Source organism: Hylobates moloch, unplaced genomic scaffold (genome assembly GCF_009828535.3).
Source record: "Hylobates moloch isolate HMO894 unplaced genomic scaffold, HMol_V3 SCAFFOLD_12, whole genome shotgun sequence".
Classification (NCBI taxonomy): domain Eukaryota; kingdom Metazoa; phylum Chordata; class Mammalia; order Primates; family Hylobatidae; genus Hylobates; species Hylobates moloch.
Genome location: NW_026652287.1, coordinates 5,600,749 through 5,616,746, shown reverse-complemented (window position 1 = coordinate 5,616,746; position 15,998 = coordinate 5,600,749). Strand labels below are relative to the sequence as shown.

Sequence of the window (15,998 nt, the reverse complement as noted above, 5' to 3'; positions counted from 1 at the left end):
CTTATTTAAGGTGGAAAAAATTGTAGTGCCGGGAGGGAAAGTGGAGGATGATGATGGAATGGGAGTGAAGAAAACCATTTCACTATTTTTGTTTTGATTTGTTTTGAGACGGAGTTTCACTCTTTTTGCCCAGACTGGAGTGCAATGGCATGATCTTGGCTCACTGCAACCTCCACCTCCTGGGTTCAAGTGATTCTCCTGCCTCAGCCTCCCGAGTAGCTGGGATTACAGGCACGGGCCACCACACCCGGCTAATTTTGTATTTTTAGTAGAGATGGAATTTCTCCATGTTGGTCAGGCTGGTCTCGATCTCTCAACCTCAGGTGATCTGCCTGCCTTGGCCTCCCAAAATGCTGGGATTACAGGCGTGAGCCACCATGCCTAGCCCATTTCACTCTTAAGGTTCTACTGAAAATCCACAATGAAATGGGGATTATTTATTTATTTATTTATTTATTTGAGACAGGGTCTCCCAGGCTGGAGTGCAGGAGCTGTGATCATGCCTCACTGCAGCCTTGATTTCCCAGGCTCAAGCAATCCTCCCACCTCAGCTTCCTGAGTGGCAGAGACTACAGGCACATACCATCATGCCCAGCTAATTTTTGTATTATTTGTAGAGACAAGGTTTTGCCATGTTATCCAGGCTAGTCTTGAACTCCTGAGCTCAAGAGATCCACCCGCCTGAGTCTCCCAGGGTGCTGGGATTGCAAGCATGAGCCACCACACCAGGCTGAAACAAGATATTCTTAATCTGAGTTGGAGAATCTTAGCATTTCAGGTCTTTGAAGAAATTGAAATGCTACTAAATTAGAGCAGAATATGAGATAATATTGTATGAAAACTATAAATTTTATAAAATCAGATAATTATTACTGAGTGATCTTAGCAAACCTATGGAAATAATCTTATCTATCTACATAGTAAGCAAATACAATTCATATCTATATTAACATGTCTAAATGATTTTTTTAATATCTATGTTAACATATCTAAATGAATTTTTTAATGTTTTGATATACCCCTCGGTCCCAATAACACGATTTTTGCTTAGGGAGAAAACACTTTTTTGAGTCTCCTGATCATCACTATAGCAGCACTTTTACCTTTGGGATCGTCTCAGAATTCGCCTAATTCAAAGCTTCCATGCAATTACATTGCCACAGTTCCCAATTTAGAAATTCTAATGGCCCCCAGTGGATATTTTCACAGGTTGAATTTCAGAGACAGCTTAACTATCACATGTTTTGTTCTAAATACCCTTATCCAACTTCCAATTTGCCAGCCAGCCACCAATATACATTGCCTGAGAAAGCACAAATGTGCTTCATGAACAGCATGAGATTCTAACTCTAACACATTTAACCCCCAGGCTCACCACTTGTGCACCTGTTAGAGTTGCATATTATTTCTGCTAATAGCTTTCAAACTATTTAGCAGGTGACAGCCACACCTAGAAGAACACATCCAGAAGAACATTAACAAGACGCTGTAATGTGAAATGCCAGACACATTAAAATAGCATGCTGTGAATAGGAGATACAGGCTTCGCTCTCTGAAAGGCATGGTCCAAGGGGCTCAAGTTCTAAGGGGGAAAAATTCTCTCTATGCTGCTGCATGAATAAAGGAAACAAGAACATACCAGAAGGAAAAGTTCTGAGAGTAGGAAACTGACTGAGGTTGCAGGCTTGCTTTTCTAAAAGAACTGTTTATAGCAGGAATTTCTAGGAAGTTTGGAGAAATGTCTGAATTTTTGGGACTCATTTGCAGCACCTGCTTAACAATAAACATTGCCTTCTTTTCTGTGCCTTTTCCCATGCTGAGGTATCTCTGGAGATTGGGGTATGTTACTGAGACTTTGGCATTGCTGAGTTTTGTCTGTGCTGTTTCCAGAATCCTTTTATGCTCATGTTGCATTTGTGTGTGTGATAGTGTGGTAGATGGGCAAGCAACGGCTAAACCAACATATTTATTTCAGTTTCTTCATCCATTTCAGAGACAATCTTTTATTTGAACAATGAAAAGTAAATAGAAACCAGGCAACTTTTTTGGAGCCACATTAATATATTTTTTCTCATGAGGTTTCATTGTGAGTCTAATAACTGTGTAGAGATTCACGACTCCAGCAATTAGCTTCTGGCTATTTCTTTCAATCTGATAGTGTAGTTTGCCTGGCGGTCAGATCGATAGCTTGGGGGTTGAATGCAGCCTTCAATTACTTCTGCCTGAAGACCTGATCTTCAATTCTACAGTGCTGATAAGTGTATGTATCTTATTAGAACATTAGTGCTTAAAATTCACATTCATCACAGCAGTGCCCGGCTGTCCACAGGTTAAGAAGGGGAACAGAAGGCAAAGCTTAGAGGCCGGGCGCGGTGGCTCAAGCCTGTAATCCCAGCACTTTGGGAGGCCGGGGCGGGCGGATCACGAGGTCAGGAGATCGACACCATCCTAGCTAACACGGTGAAACAAAAAATTAGCCGGGCGTGTTGGCGGGCGCCTGTAGTCCCAGCTACTCGGGAGGCTGAGGCAGGAGAATGGCGTGAACCCAGGAGGCGGAGCTTGCAGTGAGCCGAGATCGCGCCACTGCACTCCAGCCTGGGGGACAGAGCAAGACTCCGTCTCAAAAAAAAAAAAAAAAAAAAGCTTAGAAAGAAACACTTATCTTGACTTTACTTGAATCCACATCTCTCAACTGTCTTCCATGTGTTTTTTTTTTTTTGAGACGGAGTCTCGCTCTGTCACCCAGTCTGGAGTGCAGTGGCGTGATCTCGGCTCACTGCAAGCTCCGCCTTCTGGGTTCAAGCCATTCTCCTGCCTCAGCCTCCCGAGTAACTGGGACTACAGGCGCCTGCCCCGACGCCAGGCTAGTTTTTGTATTTTTAGTAGAGACGGGGTTTCACCATGTTAGCCAGGATGGTCTCGATCTCCTGACCCCGTGATCGGCCTGCCTCGGCCTCCCAAAGTGCTGGGATTACAGGCATGAGCCACCGGACCTGGCCTTTCCATGGTTTTCAGTACATCCATCTGATCACTGATATTTAAGTCCCACAATACATTCTCTGTGGAGTTGCTGGAGGGATCACTTAGAAAAATAAATCAAGCATCATCTCTCCTCCACTTAAAACCCTCCAGAGCCTTCTCCTTTTGATTAGAACAAAATTCAAACACCAGCCACAACCTCCCAGGCCTTGGGGCATGAGCTGACTTGTTCTTTCATCTTGTATCACCGTCTTCCCCTTTGCTCCTTACCTCTCAGCACACTGGCAACTTCATGTGTCCAAACACAATGAGTCATTTTAGACTGGGATTAGAATAAAACTGCAATGACGGCCCAGCTCCCCTCTCAGCACAGAAGTCCTCTGGGCACAGGTGTAAAATTTTACTTTCTTTTTTCTCTTTTCTGGCATGTTTCCTAGTCTTGCACCTTACACAAGTTTTTAAAATTCAGAATACAAGTGGAATACATCATGTAGCAAAATTGCCCTTGAAAACCTCTTAGAATAACTCTAAAGTATATGGTCCACAGGGTTTTGTTGCATACACAAGATGTTCCCTATAATAACTATGCCTCATAAGGGATGAAAGTTACCAAGATACAACAAAGAAAACAGAAAAGCTATAAGCAGACATTTGTAAAATCAAACCATTCTTCCTTTCACATCACTATCAAATCTTTAGCTGTCAATGAGTGATGGTAAAAATCCCCAGGGGTCCAGCCTGCTTTCAGGATTTACTTCCTTTAACACTTTTAGAGCCTAAGTACATGTTCATAGATTTCCTTGTTGTTAGTATTAAATGAGATCCCAAGGTAACACCTCACCCACGGATTAAGTATTCATTCCAGCTAATAAATGCACTTGTGATGTTGCAATACGCTCTATAGAAGATGCTCAACACAGGTGGAGCAGGAAGTTTTGGCCAAACATCAGGATTTTCAAAATAAAGTAACAGACCAAAATGCAAATTTTTAAAGCAATGTCTGAAAATTTGTTCAGTAATGCCTAATGCCCTTCAACCTTTTTAAAAACATAAAAAGAGTCAGGAGGAGGGAGCAGATGGGGAAATTATGGGTTTCAAAAGAGAGGAGATATTACCACCAGGTGGCAGGAGCGCACCCGTTGTTATCTGCTGAACTCTCTAGCATAGCTACAGACAGAGGAAGTCCCTCACAGCACCAGCTGGTCCAGAGGCTGTGGTGTGTGGCCCATCACCCAGATAAAAACGAGGAGAAGGGAACTCCTGGGTTAGGTGAGACTCATCTGTCCAGGTGATGTTGTCCTGCAGCCCAGTAGGGAGTCTCTGGGTCAGAGACCTCCAAAGGGCAAGAGCCATCTGGGGGCCTTTAGCGCTCCTAAGTTTGTCTTACTATGGCTAGCAGATATTGGATGCAGTTTGCAAAGTATACAAAGCAGGACAGCTCTAAATGGTTAAATACTAGCTATGTTGGAAACAGTTGGATGTGTAAAAATTTGAATCTGGCTCTGGTATGCTTTTAAATGCTAGTGTGTCCCAGCCTGCTGTGAAGATGGGCACAACCTAGGGGCCAATATCCAGAGACCATTGTAAAAAAAATGGAGGAGATTGTAAAGAAAAAAACAAACAACTCTTCGATGAGATCTGTAGTTCCTAAGGTGGGGAGAAAGGGGAGATGCTACGTGCTTTATTTACTGCTTGGTGGACCCTTGAAGAGCTCGAAACAGGAAGACACCATGGATTGTGATATGAGCCCTGCCCCAGAAATATGCAGGTCTAAGGAGGCCTCGTTACCTGTCTGGTGGCAGAGCTGTCTGGGGGCTGCCCTGTGAGGAGAGACCTGGGTGCTCAGAGTGCCCCAAAACTAAGAAGGCCGTGTGTACCTGCGCTCCAGGTGTGCCCAGGTCTAAGGAAGCCAAGTCTCTTATTGCCCAAATAGGGAGACTTTTGAAAGTGAACAGGAGAATATTAATAATTATGCCAAGACACCAGAAATTGCCTGAGACGGTTTTGGGAAAACTGGAATGGATGTCACCCTGCGCATGCAGCATGGAAAACCAACCTGGAGCCTTTGTGAGCGAGCATCTATGTGGAGTGGTTGGCAGGATGAATAGAAGTAGGCAAAGAATTAGGGGGCAGTAAAAGCAAAGTATTCCTGAACCAGAGGAATTATCACTGGGGTCCAGCAGGGAACCATTGAGAAATATGTGAAAGTACCCATAAGAGAAAGCGGCAATCTCTACTAAGGCCAGAGACTAAAGCCTGCTTGGGAAGTTAGTGATACCTCTAGGATCTTTACTGTCCTCTCCCCCTTTTCTCTCTTATTCAACCCCTGGAAAGTATGAAACTGACGGACAGTTTCACCCACCCTGATGGAAGGGTGGGTGTGGGAAGAGTAGAAGAAAGAATGGTTATCTTAATACATGCTGAAAAACACACATCATTGTCCAAAAAAATGTTGAGAAAATAAAAACGGTGGGTACAGACTTTAATTTTTTTTTTTTTTTTGGGATGGAGTCTCTCTCTGTCATGCAGGCTGGAGTGCAGTGGTGTGATCTTGGCTCACTGCAATCTCTGTCTCCCAGGTTCAAGCAATTCTTCTGCCTCAGCCTCCCGAGTAGCTGGGACTACAGGCGCACGCCACCACACCTGGCTAATTTTTGTATTTTTAGTAAAGACAGGGTTTCACCATGTTGGCCTGGCTGGTCTTGAACTCCTGACCTCGTGATCCACCCGCCTTGGCCTACCGAAGTGCTGTGATTACAGATGTGAGCCACCGCGCCCAGCCATAGACTTTAATATTAAAAGCCAATAGTTTACGTAATGAGGGGACCCTAGAAGGACCTCCACCAAGATTGTTAACAAAGCAAGAATATGAACAAATTTCACTATTATTTCACAATGTTCTTGAGGAACTAGTAAGGGGAATTAGACAAAAGGAAACTATTTGGACATAAAGACTGAGATGAAGATATAAAACTCCATAAGCAGAGAACCTGATCATACATCTAGAGGCTCAGTGATAAAACTAACAAAAACACTAAAGGATTTCAGCAAGAGAGCAATGTACAACATTAACATACAAAAATCAATAGCATTTGTAGACACAAATATTCACCAGTTAGAAGATAAAATGAATCCATGGATCTCATTTATTACAACAACAAGAAACAAACAATACATTTAAAGATAAATACACCAGAAATGTTTGAAGCCAACAAGCAGAAAATTATAAAACTCTCCTGAAGATAAGAGGAGGTTTGAATAGCTATGTTCTTCCTTGTTCTAGGTAGGGCATCTTTACATCATTGATATTTCAATTCTCTCTGACTTAATGTATAACTTTTATGCAACCCCAATAAAAATTGTAATGAACATTTTCTTGGAGCTATACAAGCTGATGTTAAAATTTATATAGCAAAAGAAATAAACCAGAATAACCAGAAAAGTCCTGAAATGCAAGTCTGGAAGGGAACCAGTCATACCAGGTACTAAATAAAAGGGGGCAGTGAGGAGCTGGCACAGGAACAGTCTGATCAATGGGACAGGACAGGGAGTCTCAAAATAGCCATAACTGCATATAAATATCTAGTATATGCTTATCACGGTATTCAATTCATGGGGGCAAAATAGAGACTTTTTAATAAATGGTGTTGGAATAAATTATAGTTATTTGTTCAAAGAGTTATAATTATATCCATTCCTTACACCATGCACTAGATGATCCTGCAAATGGGTTAGACTGAAATGGAAAGAAAAGGGTGAATTCCTATATCATCTAGTCTAGGTAAAATCCTTTCAACTATGACAAAGTTCCATATGTAACTGAAAAATTAAAAACTTGACTACATATATATATACACACATATACACATATATATACATATATAAATATATATATTTTACTTTCATGGCAAAAATAATCCATTATGAGGAACATAAAAAGACAAATAATAAACAGGAGAAAATATTGATGACATATATTACAAATTCCAAAATCATAAAGACATTTTAAATAATGAGAAAAAAATGTAAAATACTGTAGAAAGTTTTGCAAAAATGATGACTGGACAACTCAAAAAGTTATAAACATACCTCTTAAATGTATGTAAAGTGTTTAACTTCACACATACTAGGAAAAGTTAAAAAAAATTATTCTGAGATATATTCTACCCATCATATTGACAAAAAGCCAAAAGCTTGACAATAGACTCTTTTGACAAGGCTGTCAGGGGAAAAAAAAAAACTCTCCAACACTGGTATCAAGAATGCAAATTACTTAACTGCAGAGAAAGAGTAATTGGCAATTTCTAATAGAGCTATGTATAAATTTATATTTTGGCCTAGAAATGCCACTTCTAGGAATTCATCCTAAATACTTGCATCTAATCATACAAAAAATACATCTGCACAGATTATGCATTGCAGCATGATTTGTGATTGCAAGATATTAGAAACTGCTTAAATATTCAAGTACGGGAGAGCAGTTGAATAAACTGGGCTATCTACTGCAGTTGGGTATTCTGCAGCTGTAAAAAACATGCAGACTTTTTATTTTTTAATGAACTGATATAGAATGCTCTCCAGGAGATGTTATTTTAAAAAAATTTAAAAGGTAAGTGCAAAAGAGGTTATAAATTATTCAGCTTTAAAAGGAAACAGCATTATGAGAAATGCCGCAACATGGCAGTAGCTTAAGGACATTATGCTAATTGACATAAGCCAGACACAAAAGGACACATATTGTATGATTATACGCATATGAGGTACCTAGAATAAGCAAATTCTTGGAGACAGAACGTAGAATGGCATTTGTCTGGGGCTGGGGAGAAGGGAGGAATGGGGCGCTATTGTTTAATGAGTACAGCGTTTCAATCTGGAATGATGAAAAGGTTCTGAAAATGGATGGTGGCGATGGTTGCAAACAATGTGAATGTAGTTAATGCCACAGAACTGTACACTTAAAAATAATTAAAATGATAACTTTGTTATGCATTGTACCACATTTAAAAAATAATAAAAAGAACATATATAGCATGCTACATTTTATGTAAGATAAAAGAAAAAAATAGGAGAATACGCATATATCTGCACATATTTACAGAAATAATTACAGAAATGTATTAGGGCTCTCCAGAGAAGCAGAATCAACAGAATATATCTGGAAATATATATATACATATATATATATATATATATTTTTTTTTTTTTTTTTTGAGACAGAGTTACACTCTTGTTGTCCAAGCTGGAGTGCAATGGCATGATCTCGGCTCACCTCCATCTCCACCTCCACCTCCTGGGTTCAAGCGATTCTCCTGCCTCAGCCTCCCGAGTAGCTGGGATTACAGGTATGCACCACTACACCAGGCTAACTTTGTATTTTAGTAGAGATGGGGTTTCTCCATTTTGGTCAGGCTGGTCTCAAACTCCAGGCCTCAGGTGATCCACCCACCTGGGTCTCCCAAAATGCTGGGATTACAGGTGTGAGCCACCGTGCCCAGCCTATATCTGGATATTTAAGAGGAGATTTATTATGGGAATTGGCTCATGCAGTTTTGAAGTTAAGTCCCATAATATGTGTCTGAAAGCTGGAGAATCAGGAAAGCCAGAGGTGTAGTTAAGTCTGAGTGGGGCTGAAGGCCTGGGAACTAGGGGAGAAGATAGTGTAACTTTCAATCGAGGCCAAAGGGCTGGGAGGCAGAAGGAGGTTGGGGTGCAGGTGCGACACATATCTGCTGATGAGAGACTCTGGTCTGAGTCTGAAGGGCCAATACTAGGAGTTCCAATGTCCAAGAATGGAATAAAGATCTTACAACTCAAGAAGACTGAATTCATGCTTCCTCCACCTTTTTGTTCTATCTAGGCCCTCAGTGGATTGTGTAGTATCACCCCCACTGATGAGGGCAACTTTTCTTAGTCTGCTGATTCAAATGCAAATTTCTTCTGGAAATATCTTCACACATGTACCCAGCATAATGTTTTACCAGCTATCTGGGATCCCTTAGCACAGTCAAGTTGACACATAAAATTAACCATCATGAGAAAGAATAAACCAGAAAACGAGCTGATTACCTAAGAGAACTGGGGAGAATGAGGTAGAAGTAACATCATACATATTCAAAAATTAATGTTATATGTATTCAAAAGTAAAATTAAATCTATAGGAATGATAAAGGGAAAAACAACATTTCAAGCAGGCTAAAACAAATGAACCTAATTACACTTCAAAAGAATACTGTCATTACAGGGAAACTGGGGGAAAGGGAGGGAAGGAAGAGGAGAGGAAGGAGACATAGGAATCAAATTAAGCAAAATATTAATGATAGGTGAATCTGGGCAAAAGTGTACAGTTAGGATTTTTGTATATCATTTCCTTTTGAATATTTTTATTAATCCAAAGTATTTTCCCAATTAGAAAGGTAAAAAAGAAAAAAAATTTAAAAGACTAACAACTAAAACAAAACAATGCTGCCGAGACCTGGCTTCTGCTCTTGCTCTCAGCCTGGGGTTTCGCCTGGCAGCAGGGCTGCTTTTGTGTTTGAAATCCTAGCCAGGCTTATCTGATGAGACCCGCCCACATTGCTACTGCAGGAGACCTCCACTTTTAGCAATGACTGTTATTACAGAAAAATGCCTGGAGACATTTAGACTTCTAGAAATTTTGTTGTCTTTCGACAACTCAGCTCTCACTCTAAGAACAAGTGAGGCAAAGATTAAGAAACAAAGAAAATAAAAAGAAAGCAAGAAAAAACAGTCCAGATACTTTCTTGAGCTTTTGTTCCATTTCTCTGCGTAGATTACATCATTCCCATGTCCAAATCAAAGTTACTTTAACTCAAAATAAATATCAGTGAGTGATTTATGATTTTTTTTGCATATGGAAAGAAACAAAGCAATGCTTTTCCAAAATATGTCGTTTTCACTTTGTTCCACAATGCATGATAGTAATATTGCAATCTGTCTTAATACATACATTTTGAGCACCTACTTTGAAGACTTTATGTCACTTAATCTTCAGAATCACCCTATACGTTACATATTAGTAGTGTTATCCCATTTTATAGATAAAAAAACGGAAGCTAAAATATACCAACTACTTGTTCAAGGTCAAAAGCAAAACCAGGAGTGCCTCATTTGGAAGACTACACCTTCATCTACTGCACCATTTTCCCTTCCAACCACTTTAGTTAAAAGAAAAGAGCAATGTCTCACTAACTCAAACCAGTTTCCACTTCTATGGAACATTCAAGTTCTTTTGATTTGTGACATTCTGCATTTTTATCTAGATTTTGGTTCACAGAATTGCTCCCATATAAAATTTTAAAATATTAATATTGTTTAGTTAAACAGAGTGAGATTAAAGTGGATATAGAATTTCACCAATGGAGAAAACAATGTTTATTATTGTAGACCCATGGCTTGGCTCAATGTCATTTAGACTCCTTTTTTTTTTTTTTTTTTTTTTTGAGGCGGAGTCTCGCTCAGTGGCCCAGACTAGAGTGCAGTGGCGCGATCTGGGCTCACTGCAAGCTCCGCCTCCCAGGTTGATGCCATTCTCCTGCCTCAGCCTCCCAAGTAGCTGGGACTACAGGTGCCCGCCACCACGCCTGGCTAATTTTTTGTACTTTTAGTAGAGACAGGATTTCACCATGTTAGCCAGGATGGTCTGGATCTTCTGACCTCGTGATACGCCTGCCTCGGCCTCCCAAAGTGCTGGGATTACAGGCGTGAGCCACCGCACCTGGCCATTTAGGCTCCTTTCTTCCACAAAGATCACACTGATAAAATCAGAACTGAAGGTTTGCACAAGCACAATTTCAAACTGACTGAAAATAATGGGCTCCTTTGCACACCCATTGAATAAGAGCAAATATATGAAAACAGAGTGTCTTGAATTTTATAGGTGCTGGATAATTGTGAGTTGATCCCCACGATCTTCTCCTGGTAGTTTCTCTACTTGGATGATGGTCAAGTTCTGATAATATTCTGATGACAGAAGAATGGGTTTTGAGCCTGCAAATTCACCCACCTACGTCGCCCCTCTCATCTACAGGAACCTTCCATGCTTTTTCCAAAATTGTGTCCCAAATAAAGAACAGCAAAAAAAAAAAAAAAAAAAGTGTTTTTTGTTTTTTGTTTGTAAGGACATCCAAATATTTTATCCAGGAATCATAATCACCATCAGTGCAATTAGGTATATATTTAAGCTTCTGGCTGTGATAAATGACATCTGAGGTCATTTCAAGATGAGTCATCCCAAGTTGCCTACAAATACAAATCTCAAGGTGCCACCTGGAAGGGCTGTGCTGTCCAGACTGAGAGATGTGGTTTTAAAAGGCCAGCCAAGCGGTGAATCCACGCATCCATGGATCTCCACAGGGGAATAAGTCACTCAGAGCATTCCACAGGCTAGGCTGCTCAGCCACGAGCACGTTTTACTTAGAATTCTGGATGCTAGGCTTGCACTGAACAGTTAGAAAATGTACCAACGGTGTCGTGTATCTCTAATAGAGCAGAGGATCAGCTGCTTCTCTTGGAAAGGGACCCTGGTTTTCCAGTTGACCAGTAGTCACCACTCAGTGTTGTCTCACACAAGCTCACTTCACTCATTGTTGTGTGTCACCTTCCTGGCTCATGGGGGCATTTGACCTATATTTCAATGCCTTACAAAACTGATGAACAAACAGATTCCAGAAACACATATTTAGCACGTAGTATTTGCTAGGCATTCTGAGAAATAATAAAAAAGACCCTGCTCCTATGTAACAGGAAAGAAAGGTGACATATATAAATTACAACAATAGAAGATAAAAGTCAAAAAGAATGGCAAGAGAGACACAAAATTATCGGAAAACATTTTTTTTCACTAGAGAGGAATATTGGGAAAAGATTCATGCACGCAGTGCCATGCAAGTCAGGCTCTGAAAGAGGCACAAATTTGGAGATGCAGTGAGAGAGAATAGATGCACAGACTGGAGGAAGCAATCATGGAAACAATGACGAGGGTTGCTCAGGAGATACTGAGATGCTGCAGCTTTCAGAGACACAGTATATGGGAGAGACTGAAGGAAGGCAAGAGGGGGAAGCTGAGTTGGAACTGATGGTGAAGATTGTGAAATGCCACGCCAGTAGGTCCAATCTTATTCCATATGCATTGGGGGAACCTTGAGCTGGGTGTGACATGATCTGAGCTCTGTCTTAGAAAGGATTTTGTGGCAGAGAGGAGAGTAATTTAAAGGGAGACACAGAGGGCCCAGAAAGAATGATTAGGAGATGATATTAGTTTCTTATCACTGCTATACAAATGACCACAACCACAGTGGCTTAAAACACATTTATTGCTCTATCATGCTGGAGGTCAGAATTCTCAAAATGAAGGTGTCAGCAGGGCAGCATCCCCACCAGGGCTCTAGGAGAGAAATCCTTTTCCTACCTCTTCCAACTTCTAGAGGCTGCCTCCACTCCTTGGCTCAGAGTAGAGTCCTCCATCTTCAAGGCCAGAAGAGTCAAATGTCTCCCTCTCTTCCTCTTTCTCCCTCTCCCTTTCACCTCTGCATCCACTGTCACATATTTGTCTTGTTTCTCATACTCCTGTCTCCTTCTTTTGATTATATTTAGTACTTGCTTGGATAATCGATAATAATTTCCCCATCTCGAAATCCTTACCTTCAGCACACCTGCAAAGTCTCTTGTGCCAGGAGACAGGTCCCATGGATTAGGATGTAGATACTGTTGGGAGCCAAGGATTCTGTCTACCAGAGACAAAAGCCACAGACCAGAAGGAGGCAGTGCTATCCGCAGTAAGGCAAAAACAGTACACACAGGGATGGGGCTCAGCCTCACTGCCTCCTTTCCCTCTGTTCTGTACCTAGGGGTAGACAGAGGAGATGAGGGCTCACAGTTGTGTGTACTGTATCCAACAGGACTCTTGTTAAAAATAGCAGGAACACCACTCGATGCCTTCAGCAAAAAGTGGTAATTAATCCACTATTAATCAGCTCACTGTTGATTAATGAATTAATCAGAATGAATCAGTTGTCACTGGGAAGACCAGGGTTAGCACATCCCTTGGTTCCTCAATTAGATTATCAGTGAGCTTGTCTCCTATCTCAGTGTGTCTTTCCTTGTATGGGCTTCATTCTCAAGCAAACCCTCTCCATTGGTGATGTTTAGGAGCTCCATATCTACACTGACACAGCTCTACCCCCCCCAATAGAGAGGTGCCACATTCTTCCCAACAATCCCAATAGAAGGCTCCTGCTGAGCCTCATTGGATAAACTTAGGACACGTGCCCATCTCTGACCTAATCAGTCTTATCAGCAGGAGAGAATTTACTGACTGGTCAGGTCTGTCACAAGCTCACTCCTGAAGCAGGGAGGTGGGGAAGAATCACCCACTATTTACAGACACAACTTAGAGGAGGAAAGACATGCTTAGTAGAACATTATGGTGGAGTCATCAGAAGAGGAAAGGAAAGGAAGCCATAAACAGCAGATATCTACATACTGGACAACAGAAGAAACAAAACAAGATAAAGCCCTTCCCAAGCATTCTTTTCTGGGTGCTGAATTCTAATTCTTTTCTGGGTGCTGAATTCTAATTCTTTTCCACCTGTCTGTGCCTAAATAGAGAGGGGAGCCTCAGGCACATCAGCTGGTCTTGTGCCTGCATCCCACTGCCTTGTTTGGGATTACAGTTTCCTGTTAGCCTATTTAATTATCTCAGTTCATATGCTTTCGGCAGGAGTTTAAAATAAATTTACAACCGAGCACTTTCATTCCAACCAAGCCACAAGGCCTGCTGACAACTCTTTAATTGAAAAAGTGTTTTCAATTTTCGAAGAGACCTGGGATTATATTAAAAAATGATCCTGCTCTTCTGTCATTGCCATTACACTGTATCACCAGACAGGTCCATAAACATTGATTTGACGTTAAAAATGTTTGATAATGTTGGCCAGGAGCTACATTATTCATACACAAACAAATACATACTTATATCAATAATGTATACAAATAGATTTCTTCCTCTAAATTATATTTAGTGACTTAGTAGTTGGTTCATAAGACACACTCGGTCATAAAAAAATTGTAATGTTGCTGCTAAGGATGTGAGGACGTGGTTAGGTCAACAATGGTGTGCCCATTAAATGACATATTATTCAGCAGTTAAAAAGCCACTTCCCAAAGCTTACCAGAAAATGTTTCTGAGCTATATTTTATACTTAAAATGCTAATAAATATGAAAATATATGTAATAATCCATCACAAGGCTCAAAGTTAAAATGTTGAAAAGGATTTACAATGAACATTGTTCTACCACTCCTGTCATTCAGCTCCTTAGTTCCTCGCCCAAACAATTGTTTCCTTTTTTTGTGTGTCCTAACAGTGTGTTTACATAAGCAGATAGATTTATATACGGTGTATTTATGGGTACATACATTTATATATGTATGTGTATTTGTATGTTATAAAATTATATTTACGTAGAGAGGTGACCTTAAAACAACACATGGCGATGCACTGTGCAGGTCCATTTACAAGTGAGTTTTTTTCAATAAATATATTACAAAATGATCTGGAGATTTTCAGCAGTCTGGAAAAACTCACAAACCACATCACCAATAAATAGCAAAACAAAATAAGAAAAAGTTAGGTACGTCATGAATGCATAAAATATACATAGATATTGGTCTATTTATGTGTTAATCAACTGTTGATGTTATCAGTAAGGCTTTCGGTCAACAGAAGGCTGTTGGTAGTTAGGTTTTAAAAGAGTTGAAAATCATGTGCAGATTTACTGCCATGTGGGGAGTTGGTACATCTGACCCCTGCATTGGTCAAGGGTCACCTGTATCAGTATGAGTAGTTGCAAGTGTGTGCATTCTGAAACACTATGGTAATAGAAGAAAAGGAAAGTGTGGAAGAACAGATACGACAGGTTCCAATTTGTGTGAAAGAGGAAAAATCTAAATATATGTGGGTTTGTAGATATACTTCCTATTTAGAAGGACATAAAGGAATGGAATAGGCCGGGCGCAGTGGCTCACGCTTGTAATCCCAGCACTTTGGGAGGCCGAGGTGGGCGGATCACGATGTCAGGAGATCGAGACCACGGAGAAACCCCGTCTCTACTAAAAATACAAAAAATTAGCCAGGCATGGTGCCGGGCGCCTGTAGTCCCAGCTACTCAGAGAGGCTGAGGCAGGAGAATGGCGTGAACCCAGGAGGCAGAGCTTGCAGTGAGCCGAGATTGCGCCACTGCACTCCAGCCTGGGCGACAGAGCGAAACTCTATCTCAAAAAAAAAAAAAAAAAAGAAATGGAATAAGAGAGGAAAAAATACTTTTAGCTGTTTACATTTTACAATTTTTTTAAATGTCTGTTACATGCACATATGAAAGTTTTAATGAAAAATCTATTTTTCAAGGCTTTGTTATTCATGACATTTCTTCCACTTATAAACAGACAGTGTCTTTCTCTTTCCTAGAGTCTGGCTGGCCTGGAATGTGCCATGACTGTAGAATACGATAGGAGGGAGACTGTACCAGCTCCAAGCCAGCTTTTCTGATACCTGCAGCTTCTGGTTCCTCTGGAGGAGAAGTCAGCCACTAGGTAAGAAGTCAACTCACACTGAGGCCGCCATGCAGGGAGGAAGCCTAAGCCAGCCCAGTGGGGAGGCCACATGGTGGACAACTGAGGAACCCAGTGGGCAAATTGAGACCCCAGACATGAATCCAGGTGAGTCATCCCAGTCCTTTGTATGATTGCAGCCACAGCTCCCATTATTATGGCTCAGAGATGATCCATATCTCCTCTCCCCTGAGCAAATTCTCACCCAAAGAATCATGAGGAACTAAAATGGTTGTTCTTTCATGTTACTATGTTTAGAGGTGGTTTGTTCCATTACAATAGACAACTGAAGCAAGCATGCAGAACCTTACTTTCCAGAAATGGAGAAGGACAGTGGAGGGTTTGTGTGGATGAGAAGCAAGCACAAGTATTTCTGTCACCTTTGTGGCTGAA

General features: G+C 40.9%; 1 long non-coding RNA gene across 1 annotated transcript in view; it reads left to right on the top strand.

Moving 5' to 3' along the window:
- Positions 1 to 15,512, top strand: part of LOC131380892 (uncharacterized) — a 54,734-nt gene extending 39,222 nt beyond the window's left edge. Inside the window, exons 2-3 of the long non-coding RNA XR_009209168.1 lie at positions 8,197 to 8,321; positions 15,463 to 15,512. This is a non-coding gene — a long non-coding RNA (uncharacterized LOC131380892). The remainder of the gene's footprint in view (positions 1 to 8,196; positions 8,322 to 15,462) is intronic.
- Positions 15,513 to 15,998: the final 486 nt, after the last annotated feature.